This window comes from Tachyglossus aculeatus, chromosome 3 (assembly GCF_015852505.1).
Source record: "Tachyglossus aculeatus isolate mTacAcu1 chromosome 3, mTacAcu1.pri, whole genome shotgun sequence".
In the NCBI taxonomy this organism is placed as follows: Eukaryota; Metazoa; Chordata; class Mammalia; order Monotremata; family Tachyglossidae; genus Tachyglossus; species Tachyglossus aculeatus.
This window is the reverse complement of record NC_052068.1, coordinates 87,997,871-88,025,513: the sequence shown is the minus strand read 5'-3', so window position 1 is coordinate 88,025,513 and position 27,643 is coordinate 87,997,871. Positions and strand designations below refer to the sequence as shown.

At 43.9% G+C, this 27,643-nt stretch overlaps 1 protein-coding gene across 1 annotated transcript in view; it reads right to left on the bottom strand.

The window, feature by feature from the left end:
- Positions 1-27,643, bottom strand: part of ZBTB7C (zinc finger and BTB domain containing 7C) — a 399,260-nt gene that overhangs the window by 317,392 nt on the left and 54,225 nt on the right. Inside the window, exon 2 of the mRNA XM_038744392.1 lies at positions 3,475-3,733. The gene's annotated coding sequence lies outside the window, so the exon portion shown is untranslated. The remainder of the gene's footprint in view (positions 1-3,474; positions 3,734-27,643) is intronic.

Here is a 27,643-nt window from a genome sequence, read left to right as displayed (position 1 = left end):
CATCCAGCAGGCTAGGGGCCTAGTCAGAATTCAAACACTCACCCCAGGCACCTCAAAAATCAACATCAACAGCTGTTAATAAGCTTCTGGTTTCTAGCTTGGCACCTTTGAATGGAATATGAACCTTCCTTATAACTGCTAATTCATATATCACAATACTGTTTGGGTCTTTACATAGTCCAACAAATCACTGCCAGAAATGACAATGCTGTACCCCTTCAAACTAGCCTTCTATGGCAATCACCCCACTAGCCATGCCCTCACCTTGGCTCTGGATTCACCCTCAGTTGTCAGTGCCAAACCTTCCCCTTTCTAGTTACTTCCACCATCTTCTACCATTCCTCATATTAAATTAGGGAAAGAACACATGCGACTGCTTTTAAAAAAACATAGTATTTGTTAAGCGCTTACTATGTGCCAGGCAATGTACTAAGCACTGGGGAAGATACAAGCTAATCAGGTTGGACACAGTCTCTCTCCCACATAGGGGTCAGAGTTTTCATCTCTGTTTAACAGGTGAGGAAACTGAGGCCCAGAGAAGCTAAGTGACTTGTTCAATGAGTCGCAGCAGAAAAGCGGCAGAGCGGGGATTAAGAACGCAGCTGTTCTGACTCCCAGGCCCGTGCTCTTTCCACTAGGCCACACTGCCTCTGTACAAAGGGTCCAAATTACTCCAAAAAACAGATTGTTATATAAGCTGAACAATACTTACATATATATATATATATATATATGTATATATATATGTATATATATATATATATATATACACACACATATCACTTAAATACAGGTTAGAGGTTAGAGGCTAAATAGAGGCAAATATTATGTGCATATAGGTGTAAATATATTTATAATATTTGCCTATATTTAATCTTGCTGCCTAATGTCCTTAAAGCCTACTCTGACTTCTTCAAGGTCCTGATCAAATAAGTCCAAACCCATTTCTTACTGATACTGGTCCACTTCAAGCCTTGGTAGCATCAGAAAGTGTGAGGGATCTCCAAGATTTGTAGATGGAAACTAAGGAAAATGGAAATATATGTGTGAGTGTGTGCGTGTTCATTCTTCTAAGATCGAAATCCTCATCTGCCACTATTACAATTTTATGCCAAATCTGGATTCTCAGCAAGAGTCAGAAAAGTCCCAGCTCTATACTCCCATTGTCAGCATTGCCAAATGGAAAGAGCACAGGCCTGGAAGCAGGAGAACCTGGGTTTTAATCATGGCTCTGACACTTGTCTGGTCTGTGACCTTGGGCAAGGCAATTAACTGCTTTGTGCCTCAGTTCCCTCATATGCAAAATGGGGATTCAATATCTGTTCTCCCTCTTACTTGGACTGTGAGCCCCATGTGGACCCTGATTATCTAGTGTCTGCCCTAGTGCTTAGAACAGTGCTTGGCACATAGTAAGCCCTTAATAAACACCATAATTATTATTAATTATCATCACAGATGGCTTTGCAATGCCCACTCAGCACTTCCACTCAATTCAAACTTTTCAAGGACTGAACTCAGAACAGGACAGGGCAGAATTCAGATCTGCCCTTCTCTGCTTCTGCTCTCCCTCCCCTCATGAAAACCCATTTTTTTAATGGCATGTATTAAGCACTTACTATGTGCAAAGCACTGTTCTAAGCACTGGAGAGGTTACAAGGTGATCAGGTTGTCTCACGCGGGGGCTCACAGTCTTCATCCCCATCCATCCCCAGCCTTCTCTCTGATCTCCCATCCTCGTGTCTCTCTCCACTTCAATCCATACTTTATGCTGCTGCCCGGATTATCTTTGTCCAGAAACGCTCTGGGCATATTACTCCCCTCCTCAAAAATCTCCAGTGGCTACCAATCAATCTGCGCATCAGGCAGAAACTCCGCACCCTGGGCTTCAAGGCTCTCCATCACCTCGCCCCCTCCTACCTCACCTCCCTTCTCTCCTTCTCCAGCCCAGCCCGCACCCTCCGCTCCTCCGCCGCTAATCTCCTCACCGTACCTCGTTCTCGCCTGTCCCGCCATCGACCCCCGGCCCACGTCATCTCCCGGGCCTGGAATGCCCTCCCTCTGCCCATCCGCCAAGCTAGTTCTCTTTCTCCCTTCAAGGCCCTGCTGAGAGCTCACCTCCTCCAGGAGGCCTTCCCAGACTGAGCCCCTTCCTTCCTCTCCCCCTCGTCCCCCTCTCCATCCCTCCATCTTACCTCCTTCCCTTCCCCACAGCACCTGTATATATGTATATATGTTTGTACATATTTATTACTCTATTTATTTATTTTACTTGTACATATCTATCCTATTTATTTTATTTTGTTAGTATGTTTGGTCTTGTTCTCTGTCTTCCCCTTTTAGACTGTGAGCCCACTGTTGGGTAGGGACTGTCTCTATATGTTGCCAATTTGTACTTCCCAAGCGCTTAGTACAGTGCTCTGCACATAGTAAGCGCTCAATAAATACGATTGATGATGATGATGATGATTTTACAGATGAGGTAACTGAGGCCCAGAGAAGTTAAGTGACTTGCCCAAAGTCCTCTCCAATTGACCATTTGACCTCCCATTTGACCTCTCCCAAGCACATAGTATAGTGCTCTGCACACAGTATGTGCTCAGTAAATACCATTGATTGATTCATTGAAAACCCACTGGAAGAGATGGTCAGTGCCTGTGCCTGAAATCAGAGTGGACAGCACTCTTGAAGTAGAAGAATTTCTGCCTTATAACTTCACCCTGGTGACTTTCATGTTGCACTGTTAACCACCTGGGAAGAATTTTACAAAATTTGAGGGGGGACATCCACAGAAAATATCCTTTTGCTTCTCTAGGAGAACTCTCATTGAAAATTATTAATTGAGGTTTCTGCTCTGCTGCAGTAAGTGCTCAATAGATTCCATTGACTGGTTGAAAAGTCATTCTACTGAACAGTTAGCGCTTAGAACAGTGATCTGCATGCAGTAAGTGCTCAATATGTAGGATTGACTGAGTGATCAGTTGAAAAGCTCTTTAAAGAAGAAGTTAGCTGGGCCTGGAGAACGGGAAGCTGGGCTGGATTTCCAGAGGTGATCTTTATCTAGGATAATACTTCAGGCACATCCATTTACCTTCTGAACTCGGTGACTCCATCTGGACAATAGGCTCATTATACTGCTCTCTCCTACACCCAGAAGAGGTGGGAAATGCCAAACTAATGGCTTGATATTTGGTGCTCTGCGGTTAAACTGTGCTTCATAAGTGTCGCATTCTTCCTGTTTTGTAAGGGATATTAACCTTCTCCAAAGGTAAATTTCCCGAAACTTTGCTTTGACTAACATAATGGATATAAACTAATAACCATACCGCATTGATCCATCATCTTATCAGGCAGCTTTGTGGATTGTCTGCACAGTTATAATCTTTCCGTTGCTTGACATTTTATGTCTACTGCAAGCTCATAAATTCTCTCAATGGCCATATCATTTGAAAGGGATATAGCCCTCCATTTCTTTACCTGTCACTACACTCGATACATTTCGTCAGGGGCTGGAAGCCTGGCTTTTTCTTCTTTCTCACCAGTGCTGGGGAACATCTTGGCTGCCCCGCAATCCGCTGTATCGACCATGCTGCTGATCCGCCTGAAGTTTCCTCTGCTCTGGGCCTTGTCCTGAGTTGCCCTCTCTCTCTTCCTTGGGTGGGCCTGCATTCTCAGGGTGTCAGGTGGGCCTGCATCTCCCTGCACTTGCTGGTTTTGTCGCCCAGCCACAAGGAGTCTGCAAAGAGACAGCAGAAGGTATCCATCATCAACCTACTTTAATGAAACGGCTTTCCGTGCAGTCAGAGTTTGACGATTCTGGCTTTTTCCAATCACTTTGCTGAGGTATGTGGCTGGAGGCGGAAATCCTTTCAGATGATGGCAGCTTAAACGGAGGTAGTAGTAATTATGTTCACCAAGCGCCTTTGGGTGCTGATCACCATACTATGAGCTGGAAAAGAGAATTAGACAGGGACCCTGGCCCATGAGTGGCTCAAAGCCAACCCTTTTCATGCTAAACAGTCTGGAGTGTAACTCTTCACTAGCTCCTCCAGACTGCAAAATGGACCACCCCACTTCCTGATATGAAAGGAGGAGGAACAGTCTGTTAGTAAGGTATTTCTTCTCTGGCACTGGAAAATGATTACAGAGGGTGACTGTCTCCTTCCTGTAAACTGTAAGCTGCTTGTGGGCAGGGGTCATGCCTACCAACTCTGTTGTACTCTCCCAAACTCTTAGTATGGTGCTTTGCATACAGTAAGCACTCAATAAATGCCACAGATTGATTGCTTGGTGATCACAAAAGAAGCAAAAACTCATCAAATCAATGAGAGGCACTGTCTAAATTTTCTTTCAGCCCTCTTTTCAGGGTCACTATCAATCAATCCATCCATCAATCAATCATATTTATTGAGTACTTACTGTGTGCAGAGCACTGTACTAAACTCTTGGGAGAGTACAATGTAACAGATGTATTAATGCTCTAACACTAAAAGAAAACTCTCTAGTTCAAAATCCCCTTCATGACTACTAAATCAATCAATCAATGATTCAAATTGAGTATTTCTTATATGCAGAGCCCTGTACTAAGCACTTGGGAGAGTAAACTATAACAGAGTTAAAGAAGCAGCATGGCATAGTGGATAGACCATGGGCCTGGGAGTCAGAAGGTGATGGGTTCTAATCCCAGCTCCACCACTTGTCTGCTGTGTGGCCTTGGGCAAGTCACTTCATATCTCTGAGCCTCAGTTACCTCATCTGTAAAATGGGGATTGAGAGCATGAGCCCCACATGGGACGGGGACTGTTGTGCTTTCCAAATGCTTAGAACAGTGCTCTGCACACAGTAAGTGTTCAATAAACACGATTGAATGAATGAATGTGACCAACTCAATTTGCTTGCATTCACCCCAGCACTTAATACGGTGCCTGGCATATAGTGAGCACTTAACAAATACCACAATTATAATAATTTAATTATTAAACCCAATTCCTAACAGGAACTAACAATCTAATATTTTGTCGAATGTACTTCTTGTTTTTGATATGCCGGAAGTTAGTCCAAAATAATTTCCTGCCTGTGGCTGACTATTAGGGAACAAGCGCTGATGAAACATGAAAACTGAAGACGACTCCCAAGCCAGGCCCAACCCTGGTGATTGAAATAGTCACAAAGGTCTTGTGTAGTAATCCTAAAAGTGTGACTCTGTCCTGCATTGGCTGCATCATCTCCAAAAAGGCCATTTATCCTCCAGGCTAAGGACCTGAAAAAAGTTAGGCCAAACCAGTGAAATTCAGGCTGTGAGAAAATGAGCCTTTGGATAAAAATAGAAAATACGACCCGTAGCGCGGGCACAGGATTTCTCCAGGCTATGGATGGCTACAGTCATTAGATGCCTCATTGCTCCGATGCTGGGAACTGTAAGGCTGGGAAATGTTTCGGGGGACACAATTTTAAATCCATTGGAAGGCTGAACAAAGACCATATGCTATGATGCACCTCACTCGACTCATATTTCCATTTATATTTATCAAAGGTGACTGTGAGATGATTGCGCCTTTAAGAAAATAATCTCATTTATTTCTCAGGGATGAAAAATTCTCTTCAGCATAATCCAGAGGGAACTGCCATAGCCTGGTCTCATTTTTTTTTTAAATAATGGTATTTAAGCTCTTACTTTGTGTTAAACACTGTTCTAAGCACTGGGGTAGATACAAGTTAATTAGTTCGGATCCAGTCCCAGTCTCTGATAGGGTTCACAGTCTAAGTAGGAGGGAGAACAATCAATCAATCAATCCTATTCATTGATCGCTTGTTTAATTTTCAACTTTTTAAATATTTAGCTGCTGCTCTCTTTCTTTGGTGGGCAAATGAAGAAGGAGTGACAGAGCTGGTGTGGTTGCCAAAGTTGAACTCATCTGACACCACTTCATGTCAGGTTTCAAACCCTATTGTCTCTGAAGTGTTGTGTTGACACTGTTTTATCTCTACAAAACAAGGAATCCCTATCAAATGGCCCTGCTCCCACAGGGCAGTATCATGGCCTGGAACAGCACTTCCAGATCACCAGTGGGGTCCCTGGGCCCCTGGGCCTTTCTGCCATTTCTACCGCCTACTCCTGGTGTGGCTATTTAAACCAGCCGGGCAGCAACGAACCAACCCAGGCATAATCTCGGCAGGCTCCGCTTTGGCGCACAGTAATTTTGCTTAAATTCAAACTGGTTCATGCTTATCCTCTTTCCCTGGCTTCCACAAGACCGGGTTTTCCAGGAACTCCTGAGAGACCAGCGTTCTGCTGCATTCCCTTAGTTTCTACTGGGACAAAAGCCCTACGGACAGACACTCTTTGACACAAACTCTAAATATTTATGAATTTAAGTTTGAGCTGAGGGACAAGGCTTGTAATCTTTGCCTTAGCCGAGAGGAACAAATTCCCAGTTTGCCAGACTCCTGGGAGATAGAGCTTCTGCTGTAGGCAGACTGGGGAAGCGTTAAACTGAAACGGCAGTCAGTTTCAGTGAAATCACTTGAACTGCTCTCACAGATTTGATATCCTGTTTTGGAAGCAGAGGATGGATTTAAACACATGGGGAGAATTTAATAATCAAAAAGAGATGGGGAGGTGCTGCTTATTCAAATGTTCAAGGATTAAAAATATACGAGTGAAATTCAGTTGCCCGCTTGGCCTTCAGAGCTTGATAAAATGACACTGTTGTCTTGTCTAATGGATAGTGCTGGACAGGAAAGGGCAAACAGAGGTCATCAAAACACCCCCTCTCTACCTCCCTGAAGGTTTGGATTCAAAAGAGAACTGCCTAACCTTTTTTTAAAAAAGCTTTTAGAAAAAGAGCTTCCACAACCTTCCCTGGTATGCGTTCTGGCATCTGTCTCATGATTGTTTTGTATTTTTAAAAAGCATGCATTTCAAGGTGTACTTATTTTATAAGAAATGTTTAAAAATTTAAAGACAAAGGTGTTCTATGGTTTACATACAATATTTGCATGACAGGTATTTCTTTGGTAACAATAATAATAACTTGGGTATTTGTAAGAGCTTACAATGTGCCAACTCTGTGCTAAGTACTGGGATAGATGCGAGAAAATCAGGTCAGACATCTGCCCCCACAAAGAGCTCACAGTCTTATATGGAGGGAGAAGCATCAGTCAATCAGTTGTATTTATTGAGCACTTACTGTGTGCAAAGCATTGTACAAAGCACTTGAGAAAAGACAATACAGTGGAGCTGGTAGGCAAGATCCCTGACCACAAGCAGTTAACAGTCTACAGGGAAGATAGAAATTCAAATAAATTACAGATAGGGGAAGTGGCTGAGTATAAGGTTATGAACAAAAGTTCTGTGGGGTTGAGGGTAGAATGAATTTCAAGTGGTAACAGGGTACAGATCCAAGTGCATAGGCAATGCAGAGGAGAGGGACAGGTAGGGGCTTTGTTAGGGAAACCCACTGGGAAGCGAGGTGACATTGGGAGGGTTTTGAAGGTGGGGAGAGTGTTGGTCTGTTAGCTATAATGGCGGAGAGTGTTCCAGGGTAAAACAAGTACATGGGCAAGAGGTAAGCAGTGGGATAGATAAGCTCGAGATACAGAGAGTAGGTTGGCATTAAAAGACTGCACTGTGTGGTTTGGATTGTAATAAGACTTCAGTGTTCAGGGATCATGTACCTAACAGGTAATGAATCCCCATTTTACAGAAGAGGACCCTGAAGCATAGAGACAGTAAGTAACTTAGGATATTGGGCTGCTAGCTTCAATCCGAAACTTTGGTTTTTGAGAAGAGAGCTACATCATGGAATGTGAAACATATTGGCCCTCACAAACGAAACTAGCAAAAGAGAAATTCCCCAGGAAAACAAATAATTATAGGGATGCATTTTTTATATTTGTTAGGCTCTTACTACGTGGCAGGCACTGTACTAAGCATTGGATAAGATAAAAGCTAATCAGTTTGGACATAGTCGATATTCCACATGGTTCTCGCAGTCTTAATCCCTGTTTTACAGATGAGGTAACTGAGGCACAGAAAAGTGAAGTCACTTGCCCAAGGTCACACAGCAGACAAGTGGAGGAGCTGAGATTAGACCCCAGCTCCTCCTGACTCTCAGGCCCATGTTCTATCCAGTAGGGTATGTTGCTTCTGCATTTCAATTGACCTTGATAACACATTCCAAAATACCTGTCAATTTTCACCCCTCACAAGAAGAGAGATGCTACCAGTCACTGGTGATGACGAGTCTCATGGGCACAGAGCCTCCTCATTTGGAGCACGACTGCAGGATGCCAATCTGACCCTGCCCTAGGAATGGAATGCCCAGCTGGGTTCAACTGGACAGAGCAGGAAGGAGGGGGGGCACCTGAGTGGTGGGCTCTATCAATTAATCAGTCAATGGCACTCATTGAGCACTTACTGTTTGCAGAGCACTGTACTAAGCACTTGGGAACATACAATAGAGTTGGCAGACACATTCCTTGCCCACTTCAAGTTTATCTTTACATGTTTTAACTCTGTCCAGCAAAATTGTTTTCCCATCCTTATTGACACCCACATCCATCACCTTCTCCAGTTGCTCCAGACATTTAACTCCTTTCTCAAGCCCCCTGCCCCCGCCTCTCTCATCCCTTGCCTCCAGTGACCTACTTTAATACGAAAATTGACACTATCAGGCTTGCACTCCCTAAAATCACCCCTGCCCCTCCCCAGTCCCTCCCTCAACTTCAACTCTCTCATCCTCCTCAGCAGTATCTCTAGAGGAAATCTCCTGCCTCCTCTCAAAATCCACCGACTCCACCTTCATATCTGATCCCATTCCTTTGCACCTTAACAAAACCCTTGCCCCCTCCCTTCTTCCCTCCCTAACAGCCATCTTCAGCTGTTCACTCTCCAAAGGCTTCTTCCTCACTGCTTTCAAACATGCACGTCTCCCCTATCCTAAAAAAAGCTCTCCCTTGACCCCATGACTCCCTCGAGTTATCGTCCCAACTCCCTCCTTCCATTCTTCTCCAAAGTCCTCAGGCAAATTGTCTACACCTGCTGTCTCAAATTCCTCTCCTCCAATTCTCTCCTTGACCCCCTCCAATCAGGCTTCCATCCCTTCACTCCACAGAAACCACCCTCTCAAAAGTCACCAAAGATCTTCCCAAATCCAACGGCCTCTACTCCATCCAATTCCTCCTCAACCTCTAAGCTGCCTTTGACATTGAGGACTACTCCCTTCTCCTGGAAACATTATCCAACCTTGGCTTCACTGACTTTGTCCTCTCCTGGCTCTCCTTTTATCTCTCTGGCCATTCATTCTCAGTCTCCTTTGTGGGCTCCTCCTCTGCCTCCCACCCCGAACTGTGTGTGTATGTGTGTGGGGGGGGGTGTCCCTCAGGGTTCAATTCTGGGTCCCCTTCTCTTCTACAGTGACGGAAAAGTGAGGGGGAGGACACGGTTTTGGTGGGAAGATGAGTTCTGTTTAGCACATGTTAAGCTTGAAGTGATGGGAGGACATACAAATAGAGTTGTCTTGAGGCAGGAGGAAAGGCGAGATTGCAGAGAAGGAGAGAGATCATAGCTGGAGATGTAGATTTTGCATATTATCCGCTCTGTCCCCCAGTGTTTTCACAATATTAACATTAGGTAATCCCCTGACTATTCACACTTGCTAGTCCCTCAAGTATTAAGATAACCTGGTAAATGCTCATTGCCCCTGGGGTGTTGACTAGCTAGTGGATGAGGCTACTGAGCTCTGAGGAAGCTAGGCCAGCTTGACTTTTCTTGGGGCATAATTTGGTGTGGCTCTGCCCTGGCTGATTTCCTTTTAGTCAAAGGGCTTTGTGGGGAAGGAAAAGGGAGGGGAGGACTCTAAACTGTAAGCTCTTTCTGGTCAGGGAACGTTCTACCAACTCTGTTAAACTGACTCTCCCAAGTGATTAGTACAGCGCTCTGCACCCAGTAAGCATGATTACTATAAATGTAACTGCTTGATTGATTGACAAATACAGTGGTGATTCTCCATACCTGACTATCTCCCTGAAGGAAGTAGCTGTAGTACCAATACTGGTAGTAGAGCTTGAGCCTGGGAGTCAGAAGGACCTGGGTTCTAATCCCAGCTCTGCCACTAGTCTGCTGTGTGACCTTGGGCAAGTCATTTCACTTCCTCTGTGCCTCAGTCACATCATCTGTAAAATGGGGATTAAGACTGTGAGCCTAATGTGGGACAAAGACTGTGTCCAACCCGATTAGCTTGCATCTACCCCAGTGCTTAGAACAGTGTTTGACACATAGTGAGTGCTTAACAAATACCATCATTATCATTATTATTATTGTTACTAACAGTATCTATTGAGCATTCTTGGGGTGCAATGCATTCTACTGAGCACCTAGGAAGTACAAAACAAATGACATGCTCCCTGTCCACAACTAGTTTACACTTTAATGGGGAAACAGTCAAATATATTTACAAATGGAGAATGAAAACTTACTGTGGGCAGGTAACCTGTCTACCAAATCTGTTATTTTGTACTCTCTCAAGTGCTTAGTAAAGTACTCTGCACAAATCAAGCACTAGATAAATACCACTAATTAAATAATCGGATGTGCAATGGAATAAACTCATGCAGAATATGGATAGAAATTAATTCATAAGTATTAGAGGTGGCTGATGAGTTCATAAGACCTATGTTCTGGGAAATGATCAGTGTTCATTAGAGGGGATGGGATTTTAGGGGGGCTTTGACTGTGGAGAGAATTATGATGTATAAGATTTGGGGAGGGAGGGAGAGAGAACCAAGCCAGGGGAGCAGTGTGAGCAAGGGATGGAGGACGAAGTGGAGAGAGCAAATTAGAAGGTGAAGTTGGAGAGGAATGAACAGAAAAAAAAAGGGAATAGTGGATGAAGAGAGCAGATAAGGTAGAGCAAGCTGTTGGAGATCCATGACACTATGAGTTACTATCTGTGGTGAAGAGGTCCAAGAAACTAGTGGAGGTTTTTGAGGAGAGGAGAGATGTAAACCGCATGGGTTGCACACTCTCTTTCTCTCTCTCTCTCTCTCTCTCTCTCTCTCTCTCTCTCTCTCTCTCTCTATATATATATATATATAGGCTCAAATAAATATCTATAATCTATATAAATATATGTTATATCTATATTTATATAGATAAATAGAGAGAGAAAAAGAGAAGTAGCATGGCCTAGCAGACAGAGCACGGGCCTGGGAATCAAGGATCTGGGTTCTAATCCCTGCTGTGTGACCTTAGGCAAGTCACATAAATTTTCTGTGCCTCAGTTCCCATATCTGTAAAAATGGGGATTAAGACTGTGATCCCCATGTGGGAATGGGGACTGTATCCAATGCTATTAGCTTGTATCTACCCCAGTGCTTTGAACAGTGCCTGGCATCTAGTAAGTGCTTAACAAATACCATAATTATAATATGGTACACATATATATATAATATAGTATACTATTATTATATGGCTCATCTTCTTAGCAGTGCGTACAGCAGACTGGAGGGGGACAGGCCAGTGAGGAGGCTGATACAAGAGTCTTGCCGTGCTCTGAACTGAGCTTATTCCAGAGTGGTGGCAGGTTGGGTGGTGAGGAAAGGCCAGATCAGGGAGGAAGCACCAAGCATCAGAAATATTTGGCAGATGAATGTGACAGTTGAAAGACAGCAAGGAGTAAAGGTGACACTGAGGGTGTGGACATCTGAGGCAGGGGAGATGGTGGTGCTACTGACTGAGATGAGAAAGTTCAGAAGAAGAGTGAGTTCAGGGGAAAGAGTAGGCATTTTGTTTTAGATATATATGGACTCTCTCCCCTTCCCAATTGGTAGTAGCTGATCCTAGGATCTTCTGAGGCAGGATGGCCAGGGCTGGGAGTCCTGGGTTCCTCCAGCACCTAATTCCTGGCAATGGCCCAGAGCTGCAGGGAGGGGAGGAAGTCCTGCTGTGGGGATGGGAGTGATTGGAGGAAAATGTGCCCCATCTGTCCCCTCTAGATTGTAAGCCTGATGTGGTCAGAGACTATGTCTTCCAATGCTGTTATATTGTACTCTCCCAAGAGCCAAGTACAGTGCTTTGCACACAGGAAGCAGCATGGCTCAAAGGAAAGAGCATGGGCTTTGGAGTCAGAGATCATGGGTTCAAATCCCAACTCCTCCACTTGTCAGCTGTGTGACTTTGGGCAAGTCACTTCACTTCTCTGTGCCTCAGTGACCTCTTCTGTAAAATGGCGATGAAGACTGTGAGCCCCACATGGGGCAACCCGATCACCTGGTAACCTCCCCAGCGCTTTGCACATAGTAAGCGCTTAATAAATGCCAACATTATTATTATTATTGTTATGATTGACTGACTGACTGCAACCACCCATTAATGGCATTAACAGATAGTCTGTTGGTTCGCCGCTTCAATTAGTTATCAAATCCGCTGAATGTGTAAAACGCTCAAATAAGCAGCTTGCACTGGTCATGTGACCAATCTGCTGAAAAGTCAGAAATAATAATAATGTTATTATTATCAACATTATAGTATTAATGTTATTATTATTATTATGGTACTTGTTTAGCACTTACTATGTGCCAAGTACTGTTCTAAGCTCTGGGGTAGATACAAGTTAATCAGATTGGACACAGTCCCCATCCCACATTGTGTTCACACTCTGAATCCCCATTTTCTGTAGATGATAAAGTAACAGGCACAAAGAAGTTAAGTGACTTTCCCAAAGCCACACAACAGACATGTGGCAGAGCCTGGATTAGAACCCAGGTTCTTCTGATTTCCAGGCCCACGCTCTATGAATTATAATATCTATCTAAGACATGCTGCCTAGGGTGCAGGATTAACCAGCAACCAGGAAGGCACAGATCAGCTATTGAGGCCAAAGCCATTGGAGAGGAGTGGAAGGATGGCTCATAAAGCAGACTTCAAGTTGGTCAAGGTGAAGTGATGACTCACGCAGTTTCCAGAATCTTTCTTTGCCCCTTGATTAGCCCCCAAGTTTCCTGGTGGTGGATGGATTGCCAAGTGTGCAAAAGACAGAATGGTCATCAGTTCTTTTTTTGGTCAGTCAGAGAATCATATTTATTGAATGCTTACTGTGTGTAGAGCACTATACTAAGCACTTGGGAGAGTACAATATAAACATATAACAGACACATTCTCACTCTCACTCGGAAAATTCTATCTGAATGACGAAAAATGGACAAAAAAGGGACTGTAGACACATTCTCAGTCTCCTTTGCAGGCTCCTCCTCCTCCTCCCACCCCCTTACTGTAGGGGTTCCCTCAAGGGTCAGTTCTTGGTCACCTTCTGTTCTCTATCTACACTCACTCCCTTGGTGAACTCATTCGCTCCCACGGCTTCAACTATCATCTCTATGCTGATGGCACCCAAATCTACAGCTCTGCCCCTGCTCTCTCTCCCTCCCTCCAGGCTTGTATCTCCTCCTGCCTTCAGGACATCTCCATCTGGATGTCTGCCCTCCATCTAAAACTCAACATGTCCAAGACTGAGCTCCTTATCTTCCCTCCCAAACCCTGTCCTTTCCCTGACTTTCCCGTCACTGTGGATGGCATTACCATCCTTCCCATCTCACAAGCCCACAACCTTGGTGTCACCCTTGACGCCGCTCTCTCATTCACCCAACACATCCAATCCATCAGCAAAACCTGCCAGTTTCACCTCCACAACATCACCAAGATCCACCCTTTCCTCTCCATCCAAACAGCTACCTTGCTGGTTCAATCTCTTATCCTATCCCGATTCAATTACTGCATCAGCCTCCTTTCTGATCTCCCATCCTCCTGTCTCTCCCCGCTTCATTCTATACTTCACTCTGCTGCCCGGATTATCTTTGTACAGAAATGCTCTGGGCATGTCACTTACCTTCTCAAAAGTCTCCAGTGGTTGCCTGTCAACCTTCGAATCAAGCAAAAACTCCTCACTCTCGGCTTCAAGGCTCTCCATCACCTCACTCCCTCCTACCTCACCTCCCTTCTTTCCATCTACAGCCCAGTCCATACACTCCACTCCTCTGCCGCTAGCCTCCTCACTGTGCCACGTTCTCGCTTGTCCCATCGTCGACCCCTGGCCCACATCCTTCCTCTGGCCTGGAATGCCCTCCCTCCACACATCTTTCAAACTAGCTCTCTTCATCCGTTCGAAGACCTACTGAGAGCTCAGCTCTTCCAGGAGGCCTTTCCTGACTGAGCCCCCACTTTTCCTCTCTTCTTCCCCTCCTCATCACCCCCCTCTCTCTGCCCTACCCCCTTCCCCTCCCTACAGCACTTGTATATATTTGTACATATTTATTACTCTATTCATTTTATTAATGATGTGTATATAGTTCTATTTACTCTGATGTTCATTCATTCATTCAATTGTATTTATTAAGTGCTTACTGTGTGCAGAACACTGTACTAAGCACTTGGGAAGTACAAATCGGCAACATATAGAGACAGTCCCTACCCAACAACTGTTTTACAGTTTAGAAGGGCCATACATGTATGCCAGTATCATGTAACAAAAGCAATCGTGCATATAACTGGAAAAGAATAAAAACCACCTTAATTTAATGGCTTCTGCAATAAAGAGTTTAGCTGAATCACAGGGACAGACGTCTTAAAAATAATTTCAGAGCATTTGGAATTTTCAGTTTCAGGAGATTCTCAGATCACCAATGAGCAGCAAAAGGTGAACTGCCCTTTAAAAATGGCTTTAAATGAAGCACAGAGATAACCAAGAGTGAGAATTCCAGCAGCAACTCAAAATGATACAGAACTAGTTCTAAAGAAATAGCCACCGACCAGTACAAATAATCTGAGGTGTAAAACCAAAAATGAAATCTTAAAGTTTAAAACGTCCCATAAACAAAGATAAATATACATTATATCAAGTGAAAATGCCTGCTAGTAACATAGACTAGTGCAAGCTGTTGCTAGAACTTACTGATGAATAAGCATTTATTAACTACTGTTGATACCTATCTACTTGTATTGTTTTGCTATCTGTCTCCCCCTTCTAGAGTGTGAGCCCATTGTTGGGAAGGGCCCCTCTCTATAATTTGTCGATTTGTACTTCCCGAGTACTTAGTACAGTGCCCTTTACACAGAAAGAGCTCAATAAATACGATTGAATGAATGAATGAACATCATGCAAATTAAAAGAATATTTCTTCCTACTAGTACTTTTCAGACTTATTGATGGTGTGCATGAGGCAAGAAATGGGTGGCAATTTTGTGAAAAAAGCCGGTTTCTTAACTCCTCTTCCAGCTACTATATCGGATCATATTTTCATTTTATTTCATTTTTACAGCAGCTTTCCATAAAGATCCTACTGGAATCACAGCAGTCAAATTTGTTCCATGAATCATCCCCCTGTGTATAACAGACATAGCCCTGTCCAATAGTGACCCATCGCTGGAACTAACTTAATTGATAATTACTAAGAGAAAGCATTTTGCCAAATGACAAATTTCTAAAGGGAAATTAATATTTTGACTTCACAATTACTGCAGTGAAGTCTTCCCAATCTAAAAGAGCCATCGTTGAGTCAATCAGAAGACTAATTTAGAATATTTTAAAAGGAAAAGAGTTCATTTTCAGAGAACAGAGTACCTGTACAGAATTCAGGTAGCCGTTACAGGGACAGGGAATGAAAATCTTCCACGAAAGCTTCTCAGGGAAACAAAACTGAATAGATTCTGTGGTCTTCCCTTAGCCAAGGGGGTCAGCAGCTATGGAAGCTTTGCATTATCAACTCTCACTATAGCAACAGTAAGACCTTGGCAACCTTGATCTTACAGTTATTAAGATTAAAAATAGGATATGTGTCAATAGATTTACAGGGAGAAGCCTTGCACAGTTCTCACGGAGGATGCTGGGCTTAGCACACATGCACTATCATTTACTGAACTCAAAACAGAAATCAAATCTAGGGAAATGGGCCCATTTTTCCATTTCTGAGGTACCTATTTGCTGTACACACTAAAACCCCATTCAATTTCTCCTTTATTGCACCGAAGTCTTTATATTTATATTTCCATGTTTTATATTTATCCATTCCCATATTCTCCAACCCAGCTCTCCTTACCTCATGATAACTATAAGTGTTCTGCCCTTCTTTTCTCTACTCTCTTCCCCTTTCTCCCCCTGCACCTCCCTCTGCACATCTCTGCTTCATATCCTCTAGGTGCCTTAATTTACTCCCAAATGCTGGAACATCAATCCCAGAAACCAGAAAGGTAGAGCCAGGTCAGAATTCTCCCTCATAAGTCTTCTGTCATGTTTGCTCTCATTTTGGTGCCCCAAGACATTGCCTCCTCCCTCCCTGGCAAAATGACCCAATTTGTCTCCAAAACTCATCTATTCCATCTCCTCCTCAGCCACACATATTCCAGTTTTTCCATGATCTACTCCATGATTGTTCATTTAGCCCTCAAAATACCAGTCTTGTGAGGCTATCCCTATTTTGAAGTTGTCTCTGGAAACTCCCCCTTTCCCTCACCCACTTCCTGAACTCCTAGCCAGTGGCCCGGGCTATGAGAACTCCTGAATCCTTTACCCCTAGGGAAACAGTCCCATTCTTACTAAATGCATTTTCCTGCAAATGTCCTGAATCTGTCCATTTCTCCAATGTAAATTCATGCAGTCACTTCCAATGATTTAAAAGATATAGCCATGGGTATGTTTCTACAATGTTGGTTCACCTCTTTGAGGCAGTGTGAGGCCTGCTGGAAAGAGCACAGGACTGGAAAGTCAGTGGAGGCTCAGATCCTAGGCCCAGCTCTGTTATGTGACCTTGGGCAAGTTGCTAATGTCTCTGAGACTCAGTTTCCTCATCTTTTAAGTAGGAAAGACAACAGCTCTAGCGACCTATTAGGTTGTGAATCCTGGATGGGATGGGGACTTTGTCGAATCTGATTATCCTGTATCTATCCAAACTCTTTGTCAATCAACAAAGGATCTGAAAGTGCTTCATAAATATCATAATTATTGTTATTAATGCAACCACTGGAGTCACGGCTCAGGTTGGATCCAGATGGGTCCCAGAATTATGGCTCCTGTGGGGCCCTGTGGAAAGGACTCCTCTGGGACACAGCTTGGAGAAACTGCTCTAAGGGAAGAAACTTGTACATGAAAGCAATGTTTTGGGGGCAGTGGGGAGGGAGTGTAGAGCCTATTCTGTTAGCAAGCTGGCCTTTATAAAGGACAAAAAAAAAACCTCCTGCAAATCCACTTCTTCCCTGGAAGGCTCCATGTATGGTAATTCCTTCCCATTGGGCCCAGTATTTAATTATACGAATGAATCAATTTACACATTTCCTGTGTGCCCCTTGAGGGCAAAGAACCTCAGGGTAGATTACTGTTTCTGAATTCCTCTGGTTCCCATCCTCATGTCAATTCCTAGGTCTCCTTACTAGCCTCCCAGTGTAGGAGCAATAAATACTTTTGACAAGGCGATAGTTTACATTGACAGGATGTAGAGCATGATATAATTAAGGGGAGCTGCATCTGTTACTTGCTGTGCTCTGTCCAAACCACAGCACACTTTTCTTGAGTACACGATTATACGAGGCAATTCTGAGATCTGCTACGTGATGGAATTACAATAAACAAAAGTAAGCCACAGTGATGTACTTACATGACTGACAAATCCAGAGCTCCATTCCCTTCCTTTGGTTGTGGGAGAATGTTTTGCAAATGGTTCCATGAAGGAAATGGGGCCTCATGAACAACTGTCCTACTGTCTGGTAAATTTCTCAAAGACCGTCCTTAGATTATAGTTTAAGGATTCACACACCTGTCGTGTATTCACCCCAATTTATCTGAGAGGGGCATTCTGGGTAGGTGCAGAGGGGACATTAGCTTAGGCAGCGGTGGCCTGTTCGATGATTCTCTGTTGGATTCAGGAAACAAGGGAGAGGCCAAAGGGAGGTGGACTTTTCTTTAATGGCTTCTCATTCTATGGTGCTTTCTATTTCCCTCAGTAACTTGGTTTGGAGACTAGAGCCCATTACGCTCTAATTTTATTATGCTCCCTCAACTGGTTGCTGTAGTAAAATATTTATGTTGAGGATCATATATACATATGCTCACAGTTTACCAAAAAAAATGCATCCACGAACTGCTTATTCAGCAATAACAAAGAAGCCAATATACTCCAGGTAGTTGGGAAGTGCAGTATAGTCATGCAAAAATGACCTTTTTTATTTTCAAGATTATAAAAAAAATTGAAGCAAAAGTTATCCCCTTCAGAGACATCTAAACACTTTAATTAGTTAATTGTAGAACTGCATTACTAAACTTTTGGGCACTTAGTTTCCTGTAGTTTTTTTTTTTTAAATAAGTGTTTGGTTCTATGAAATTAGATTGGAACAGGCTTCCAGAAAATCTGTAGCCTGGAAAACAGTGATCAGATTGCCAAAGATCTGGTTTCCTCTTGACATGAAGTTTGCAATCTCCCTGTGATGTTCATCTAGAGAGTCATCTGACAGGCAATTACTCTCCCTCTCACCACAGCCTTACTGAAGGTACATATACTCCAAGAGGCCTTCCCTGACTAAACCCTCATTTCCTTTTCTTCCAGTCCCTTTTGCATCACTCTGACTTGCTCCCTTAATTCACTGTCCCTCCCAGGCCCACAGGACTTCTGAACATATCTGTAATTTATTTATTTATAGTATTGTCTTTCTTCCACCCTCCAGATTATATGCTCAATGCAGGAACTGTTTCTATTATACTATTATATTGTACTATTACTACTAATAATAATTATGGTATTTGTTAAGCGCTTAGGTGCTGAGCACTGTTCTAAGCACTGGTGTAGATACAAAGTAATCAGGTTGTCCCACAGTGGGGCTCATAGTTTTAATCCCCATTTTACAGACGAGGTAACTGAGGCACAGAGAAGTAAAGAGGCTTGCCTAAAGTCAAACACCAGACAAGTGGCAGAGCCAGGATTAGAACCCATGTCCTCTGACTCCCAAGCCTGTTCCCTTTCCACTGTCACACTGCTTCCCCTTGTACTCTCCCAAGCACTTAGTACAGTGCTCTGCACAAAGTAAGCACTCTATAAATACTTACTGAATGACTGACTGAGAATCCATACATGGACTTCAAAGTTTCAATCCAGAAGTTTTAAAATTGAGTTTTTAAGTGCCAAAAAGCACTTTCCTCACTTAGAAAGGTTTGAGGCTTTAACCTTCGATGGTTGTCAAATCAGGGAGCAAAACATCCTCCTTAGCGTATGTAAATAAGCCATTGAAAAATGTTAAAATAATATTTCCCTCAAATTAAAAAAAATTCAAATTTCCACTGGGCACAGATCAGGCAAACAAAATCTTAGCCAACACACGTTCATTTTTCCTCAGTTTGTCATTACACTAATTGAAAATGGTTGAACAGAGAGGGTGTCCCAAAATAGTGGCCCATTCATTCTTTTTTTCCTTTCATTCTTCAAATGTTCATGACAAAATAAAGCACTGACCCTTACTGCATGTTATAATAATTATGGTATTTGTTAAGTGCTTACTATGCACCAGGCACTGTACTAGGCGCTGGGGTGGATACAAGCAAACCGGGTTGGACACAATCCCTGTCCCACGCGGTGCTTGCAGTCTCAATCCCCATTTTACAGAAGAGGTAACTGAGGACCGGATAAGTGAAGTGACTTGTCCAAGACCACACAGCAGACAAGTGGCAAAACAGGATTAGAACCCATGCCTTCTGACTCCCAGGTCCAAGCTCTATCTGCTATGTCATGCTGCTTCTCTCCCAACCCAAAAGAATGCAAGAACCAAGCTGACCAAAATTATTGCTTTTGCTTTAAATTGGATCATCCTAGAGTTTAAATTTATATTTCAGGGCTCCACTGGAGTTTTGAAACATACCTGCCCCTTCCCCCAAAATGGAGCCCGTGGCTCTTGAGCACTACTTGAAAATTGCATATACAAATAATGCAGCGTGGTGGTAATGTAAGCTGTATTTGCCAATAAGAGTGCACATGGCAGTGTCTGCCACGGGACGCAGTAATAATGCTCTGGAAAGCAGCAGGGCGTCATGGAAAAAGCACAGGCCAGTGAGTACAAGGACCTGAATTCTAATCCCAGCTCTGCCACTTGTCTGCCATAGGACCTTGGGCAAGTCACTTAACTTCTCTGTAACTCTATTACCTCATTTTAAAAATGAGGATTAAAACCAAGAGCCCTATGTGGGACATGGACTGCATCCAACCTGATTAGCTTGTATCTACGCCAGAGCTTAGTACAGTGCCTGGCACATAGTAAGTGTTTCACAAATGCCATTAAAAAACAAACAAACAAAAATCCTTCTCAGTACAGCTTCAGTCCATGTCTCTTAGAAGAACAACAGGCTGGTCCATTTGTTGCACTAATGTGGAGCCCTGAGGTATGGATGCTTAGAGAGAATTCTGAAAATCCTGCCCTAAAAGTGGCCACATAATGGGAACATAATGTCACTGGTTCGAGAGCATGGGTTTTGCTGTCACCCCATGATATCCCATTTTGGCATCGGCTCTAAGGAGGAAGGACAACTAGGGTATCCAATGAGAAAAGCACATTAGCCATCATCAAAAATGAGGGCTCTCTTATCATTTAATGCACTACAAATGGGGATTAAAAATGTTATTTAGGTTTCTAAAGTCCCAGCTGCACCAGTGTTAAGAAAAACACCATTTTCTCCTCTTAATCTATCACTGGCAGAGGTGACAGTTTAGGAAATGAATAAGCCTTTTATGCTCTGAAGTCAATTGCGATTTAAAAGATAAGTTAAATCACTTATTCAGGAAGTCATGGATCCTTCGATTTAAGCAATTGATTAAGTGCGTTGCACTTTATCTCAGAGCAGGAGATGTTATTTTAGATAGAAAAGCCACAGCTGCCTGCAACAGACCTGACTTGGAGAAGAAATAGACATCATTTTTTCTCCCCCTACCCCACCCCACTGTAGGTGAAATTAGGGAAGTTGTGAAGGGTAGCATTTTATTTTCTCCACATTTTCAGGTCAGCAGTGCATGGAGTGGATTAAGGAAAATAAACCAAATAGCACAGTTAGAAGGGGTGATGAAGAGAACCTACATAATGGAGTGGAGTTCTGAAGCTCAAGAAAGAAAAATACTCTGATCAGGGATACCCAAGAAAAAAACGTTTGGTTTTTTTTTTCCCCTGAAACCAGAGTACTATGGAAGGTGGTCTGGCCTAGTGCGAAGAGCATGGGAATTGGGAGTCTGGAGACCAGGGTTCTAGTCAGAGAAGTAGCTTGGTGCAGTGGATAGAGTCAGAAGGTCATAGGTTTTAATCCCGGCTACACCACTTGTCAGCTGTGTGACCTTAGGCAAGTCACATCAGTTCTCTGTCCCTCAGTTACCTCATATGGAAAATGTGGATTGAGACTGTGAGCCCCGTGTGGGACAGGGATTGTGTCCAACCCGATTTGCTTGTATCGACCCTAGAGCTTGCCTGGCACATTGTAAGTGCTTAACAACTACCACATTTATTATTATTATTATTATTAGTCCTGGCTCCATCAGTTGTCTCCCGGGTAAACAGAGACAACTCACTTAATCGCTCTGTGCCTCAGTTTCCTCAACTATAAAATGGGGATAAATCCTTGTTATCTTTTGCTTTTAGACCACGAGTCCCATGTGGGTCAGGTCTTGTAACTATCCCCGGACTTGATACACAGTAAACATTTAATAAATACTGACATTATTGTTATTGTGGCCTAAATTTGCTAATGTTGACCTTATCTCTAACAGATATTTCTGTACAAGGGAGATGTGCAGATATGATAAGGGCAATTGTGGACTGGAAAGTAGAAAGGACACTGAGAAATTCAAAGGAGAAATAGGGACTAAACAGGCCTGGGCAGAAAAATAGAGCAGGATAGAATCAAGGGATGGGGAAATTCAGAGCAAGGAGAGCAGAACAGGAGTATGAAAAGGAGAGGAGAGGAAGGAATCTGGAAGGAAAAAGGAGAAGATGAAAGGAAAACAGCTCAAGAATGTAGAAGGAACCAAGAGGCTTTTTAATCTTTCATTGTTTGGATTTGAAAAAACAAAATCTCATTGACATTTCATGGAACAGTAAATCTCCAGGCATGCTATAAAGTTAACGGCTCTACAAAAATAGGACATCAAAATTAAGAAAGAGAAAAAAGAAAACCTCAAAGGAAACCTCAAGATGCACTCTCTTTTATCTTGGCTCACAATAAAAAACTACAAGAACCCTGAACTCCAAAGTCTGGATGGTAATTCTAAGAAATTAATTGTTCGTCAGAATGTCTAAAATGAAGACTTCTTAGCCCTATCTGCACAAAGTAGGTGGAATTGTTGAAAGCAAGTTTCCTTTCAAAATTTCTGACTTCTGCCTAATCCTGGATGGGTTTAACCTGCTGGTAAAGGCCAACCCCTGAGTCAATAAGCTGAAATCCTGAGGCATTACACACCACTGTGCTGCCCTCCAGTCAGTCCCAGATCCTGGCCATCAGTACATTTATCTGACTGACAGATTGCATTTTGGGCTTTTCCATGCCTCCCGCTCCCCCTCCTCCAGCTTGTCCCCTAACTCTACTATTGCCCTGGGGGCCTTGAGGCAGTCCCCAGAGACCAGGTGGCCTGGTGGCAGGGTGGGAGTGGGAAGACAAGAATGGTCACCTCCCCAGGGTTGACAAGCTAGAACATCCTCTGGACCATTTGAAATGCACAGACAAGCATGTCTTCTTATCTCGTCAGAGGAACGGGGTGGGCAGACAAAATGAGTGATTCAAATTCAGCAACAAAGTTCTGTATTTGGGAATTCCCTCACAGTCAGTCAATCATATTTACTGAGCGCTTACTGTGTGCAGAGCACTCTACTAAGTGCTTGGGAGAGTGGAATATAACAGTGTAACAGACACGTTCTCTGCCTACAACAAACATACAGTCTAAAGGGGAGTTTACAGTCTAGAGTTTACAGTCTAGCTCACAGCTTGAAAGGCCAAAATGGAGGCCTATAGTGTCAAAAAAGAACCTCTCCAGATGGCGGTGACAGCAATGGCAGCATCCGTTAACACTGGATGTTCTGAGCACTGTTGTTGTTGTCTTATGCGGTCAAATCATCTCGGATCCATAGTGGCACCACAGACACATCTCTTCCAGAATGCCCCGCTTTCCATCTGCAATCGTTCTGGTAATGCATCCATAGAGTTTTCTTGGTAAAAATATGGAACTGGTTTACCATTGCCTCCTTCTGCACAGTAAACCTGAGTCTCCTCCCTCGACTCTCTCCCCTGAACCTGCTGCCCAGCATGGGTGAGTTCTGACTTATAACCCATTGCCTTCCACTAGCTAGCCATTGCCCAAGCTAGGAATGGAATGGGCAGGCCTCTGCTTGACTCTCCCTCCCATAGCCGAGACTGGTAGTGTACTGGAAACTCTCCAGGTGTGACCCTGAGACGGTCTGAGTACTGTAACACATGTACACCTAGGATGCATACAGAATAATCAAGTAATAATAACAATTGTGCTATTTTTTAAGTGCTTACTTTATGCCAAGCACTGTACTAAACACTAGGGTAGATTTCTGACTGATCAGGTTGGACACAGTCCCTGTCCCATATGGGGCTCACAGTCCAAATTAGAGGGAGGATTTAATCCCCATTTACAGTTGAGGTAACTGAGGCACAGAGAAGTTAGGTGAGTTGCCCAAGGCCACACAGCATACAAGTGGCAGAGCCAGGATTGGAACCCAGGTCCTCTGACTCCCAGGCCCGTGCTCTTTTGAACTGCATGTTTACGATTTATATAATGTTTACTATGTGCAGAGCACTGTATTAAGTGCTTGGGAGAGTACAATGCAATAGAGTTGGTAGACATGATCCATGTCCTTAGGGAGTTTACAATCTAGTGGCACCATCATGAGAGGTAATTATGAGAATCTATTATTATTCATTATTATTGTTCATATGGTACTTGTTTAGCACTTACTATGTGCCATGCACTGTTCTAATGCTGGGGTAGATACAAGGCAATCAGGTTGTCCCACTTGGGGCTCACAGTCTTAATCCCCACTTTCCAGATGAGGTAACTGAGGCACAGAGAAGTTAAGTGACTGCCCAAGGTCACACAGCAGACAAGTGGCAGAGCCAGGATTAGAACCCACATCCTCTGACTCCCAAGCCCATGCTCTTGCCACTAAGCCACCCTGCTTCCACCAAGTGCAAAGCACTGCATTAAGAACTTGGGGCAGCACAACAGAAGCAAGATGCGCATTCCCTGCCCTTATGATCTAATCAATTAATTGTATTTATTTATTGCTTATTATGTGTTAATGGGGAGACTGACAGAATAAAAGTATTTACAGATGGAGTGGGAGAGAGAAGACATGTATATTAGGTAGTAGCACAAATATCTGGATGAATTAGCTGAATAAATAACTAGAAGTAATAATAATACTTACGATATTTGTAAGGCACTTACTATGGGCTAAGCACTGTATTAAGCATTGGGGTACATACAAGATAATCAGGTTGGACATAGTTCCCATCCCACATGATGTTCACAATCTAAGTAGGAAGGAGTAGGATTTAATTCCCATTTAACACATGAAGAAACTGAGGCACAGAAGAGTGAAATGACTTGCCCAAAGTCACACGGCAACAAATAGCAGAGTTGAGATTAGAACTCAGGTCCTCTGACTTCCAGGCCTGTGCTCCATCCATTAGGATAGAGACTGCCGTCCCCGTCACCATCACTGTGAGGGGGTCTCTCTTGCTACATCATAACTGAACATATATATATGTCCATAAATGCTGAGTAGAGTGAGATGTGGGCAGCTCTTCTTCCTCTCCTTCAGAGAAGACGACAACAGCCTCCATCGCTATTGCTGCCACCAGGTGGCTGAAGAAACATGATCCAAGGAGCCCAGAGCTCTGGCCAATCAATCAATAGTATTTATTTTTTTTTTTTATGGTATTGTTAAGCACTTACTATGCGCCAGGTACTGTGCTAATCATCAGGATGAACACAGTCCTTGTCCCATATGGGACTCACAGCATCAATCCCCATTTCACAAAAGAGGTAATTGAGGCCCAGAGAAATGAAGTGATTTGCCCAAGGTCACACAGCAGACTAGTGGAGGAAATGGGATTAGAACCCAGGTCCTCTTGACTCTCAGGCCTGTACTCTTTCCACTAGGCCATGCTGCTTCTCCTGAGCGCTTACTATGTGCAGAGCAATGTACTGTTTGGGAAAGTACAACAGAATTAGTAGCCACGTTCCCTGACCACAACGAGCTTACAGTTTAGAGGGGAACACTGACATTAATATAAATAATTTATAATACATAATTTAAAGACCTGTATATTAGTACCATGGGGTTGGGAGTGGAGAGGAAACTATCAAATGCCCAAAAGTCACAGATCCAAAGGCTCAGACGCAGAAGGTAGAGGGAGTCAGGGGAAAAGAGGGTTTAAGAGGGCCCAGAGGTGAGGTTACCTGTTGCCTCCACACTGGCCCTGCTCATAGGGAATGGTAGAGCATAAGTTGAGCAGGTCATCATCGGCAATATGCCCTGAAGAATATAGTGGTACGCTCGCCCTGCCCTGCCAGCAAAAACGGAGTTTCTAAAGGGCATCCAGATTTTCCCGGTTCCCCAAAATCCAAGTCTACAGAGAGCTAACTCAGCAACTTGGCTTAGTGGAAAGAGCACTGGCTTGGGAGTCAGAGGATATGGGTTCTAATCCTGGTTCTGCCACTTGTCTGCTGTGTGACCTTGGGCAAGCCACTTAACTTCTCTGTGCCTCAGTTCCCTCATTTGTAAAATGGGGATTAAGACTGGCAGCCCCACGTGGGACAACCTGATTGCCTTGACTCTACCCCAGCACTTAGAACAGTGCTTGGCAAATAGTAAGTGCTAACAAATACCATAATTATCATTATAATTAAAAGTGAATGGGGGCACAATGTGGGGAGTCTGGATGCATACACTTAGTGTATTTTGGGACTGTGGTCATGGCAGAGTTGAGGGGAGAGCCACCCAGAAAGTGTCGGGGAAAACCTGGGTGAAATCATCAATCGTATTTATTGAGCGCTTACTGTGTGCAGAGCACTGTACTGAGCGCTTGGGAAGTACAAGTTGGCAACATATAGAGACAGTCCCTACCCAATGGTGGGCTCACAGTCTAAATGTTGACCAAAGCTCCTCAACAAGGCACAGCCCAAATGGCATTTGCCCAGAGTCAAAATTCTGTCAGTTTCTGTTTACAGAAACTAGCCAGACTGTGTCTATATGTAGCCTGCAGGTCTTCCTAGCGGAGGTGCCTTCCGAGACTATTCATTCATTCAATCAATTGTATTTATTGAGCACTTACTGTGTGCAGAGCACTGTACTAAGCGCTTGGGAAGTACAAGTTGGCAACATATAGAGACGGTCCCTACCCAACAGCGGGCTCATAGTCTAGAAGCGGGAGACAGACAACAAAAGAAAACATATAAACCAAATAAAAAGATAAAATAAATATGTACAAGTAAAATAAATAGAGTAATAAATATGTACAAACATATATAGAAATATACAGGTGCTGTGGGGAGGGGAAGCAGGTAAGGTGGGGGGGATGGGGAGGGGGAGTAGGAGGAGAGGAAGGAGGGGCCTCAGTTTGGAAAGGCCTCCTGGAGGAGGTGAGTTCTCAGTAGGGCTTTGAAGGGAGGAAAAGAGCTAGGTTGGCGGATGTGGGGAGGGAGGGCATTCCAGGCCAGGGGGAGGACGTGGGCGGGGGTCGATGGCGGGACAGGCGAGAACGAGGCACGGTGAGGAGATTAGCAGCAGAGGAGCAGAGGGTGCGGGCTGGGCTGTAGAAGGAGAGAAGGGAGGTGAGGTAGAAGGGGGCGAGGTGATGGAGAGCCTTGAAGCCGAGGGTGAGGAGTTTTTGCCTGATGCATAGGTTGATTGGTAGCCACTGGAGATTTTTGAGGAGGGGAATAACATGCCCAGAGCGTTTCTGCACAAAGACGATCAGGGCAGTGGCGTGAAGTATGGATTGAAGTTGGGAGAGACAGGAGGATGGGAGACCGGAGAGGAGGCTGATGCAGTAATCCAGTCGGGATAGCATGAGAGATTGAACAAGTAGGGTAGCGGTTTGGATGGAGATGAAAGGGCAGATCTGGGCGATGTTGTGGAGGTGAGACAGGCAGGCTTTGGTGACGGATTGGATTTGAGGGGTGAACGAGAGAGCGGTGTTGAGGATGACACCAAGGTTGTGGGCTTGTGAGACGGGAAGGATGGTAGTGCCATCAACAGTGATGGGAAAGTCAGGGAGAGGGCAGGGTTTGGGAGGGAAGATAAGGAGTTCAGTCTTGGACATGTTGAGTTTTAGATGGCGGGCAGACATCCAGATGGAGATGTCCTGAAGGCAGGAGGAGATACTAGCCTGGAGGGAGGGAGAGAGAGACTAGGATCTATAACTAAAGAGGCAACTGAGCAAAAGAGCACGGCTGAACTCTGGGCTGATTCGAAGCAGAAGTGAATGATTGTGGAGCAGGTCAGGGTGACCCAAACATCCACAGTGACTCAGAAAGGGAAGGAGAGGAAGCTGCCTCCAAACCTGAAACTCATGTAAGTCCTAGCTGGCTGCCACATGATTTCAGAAAA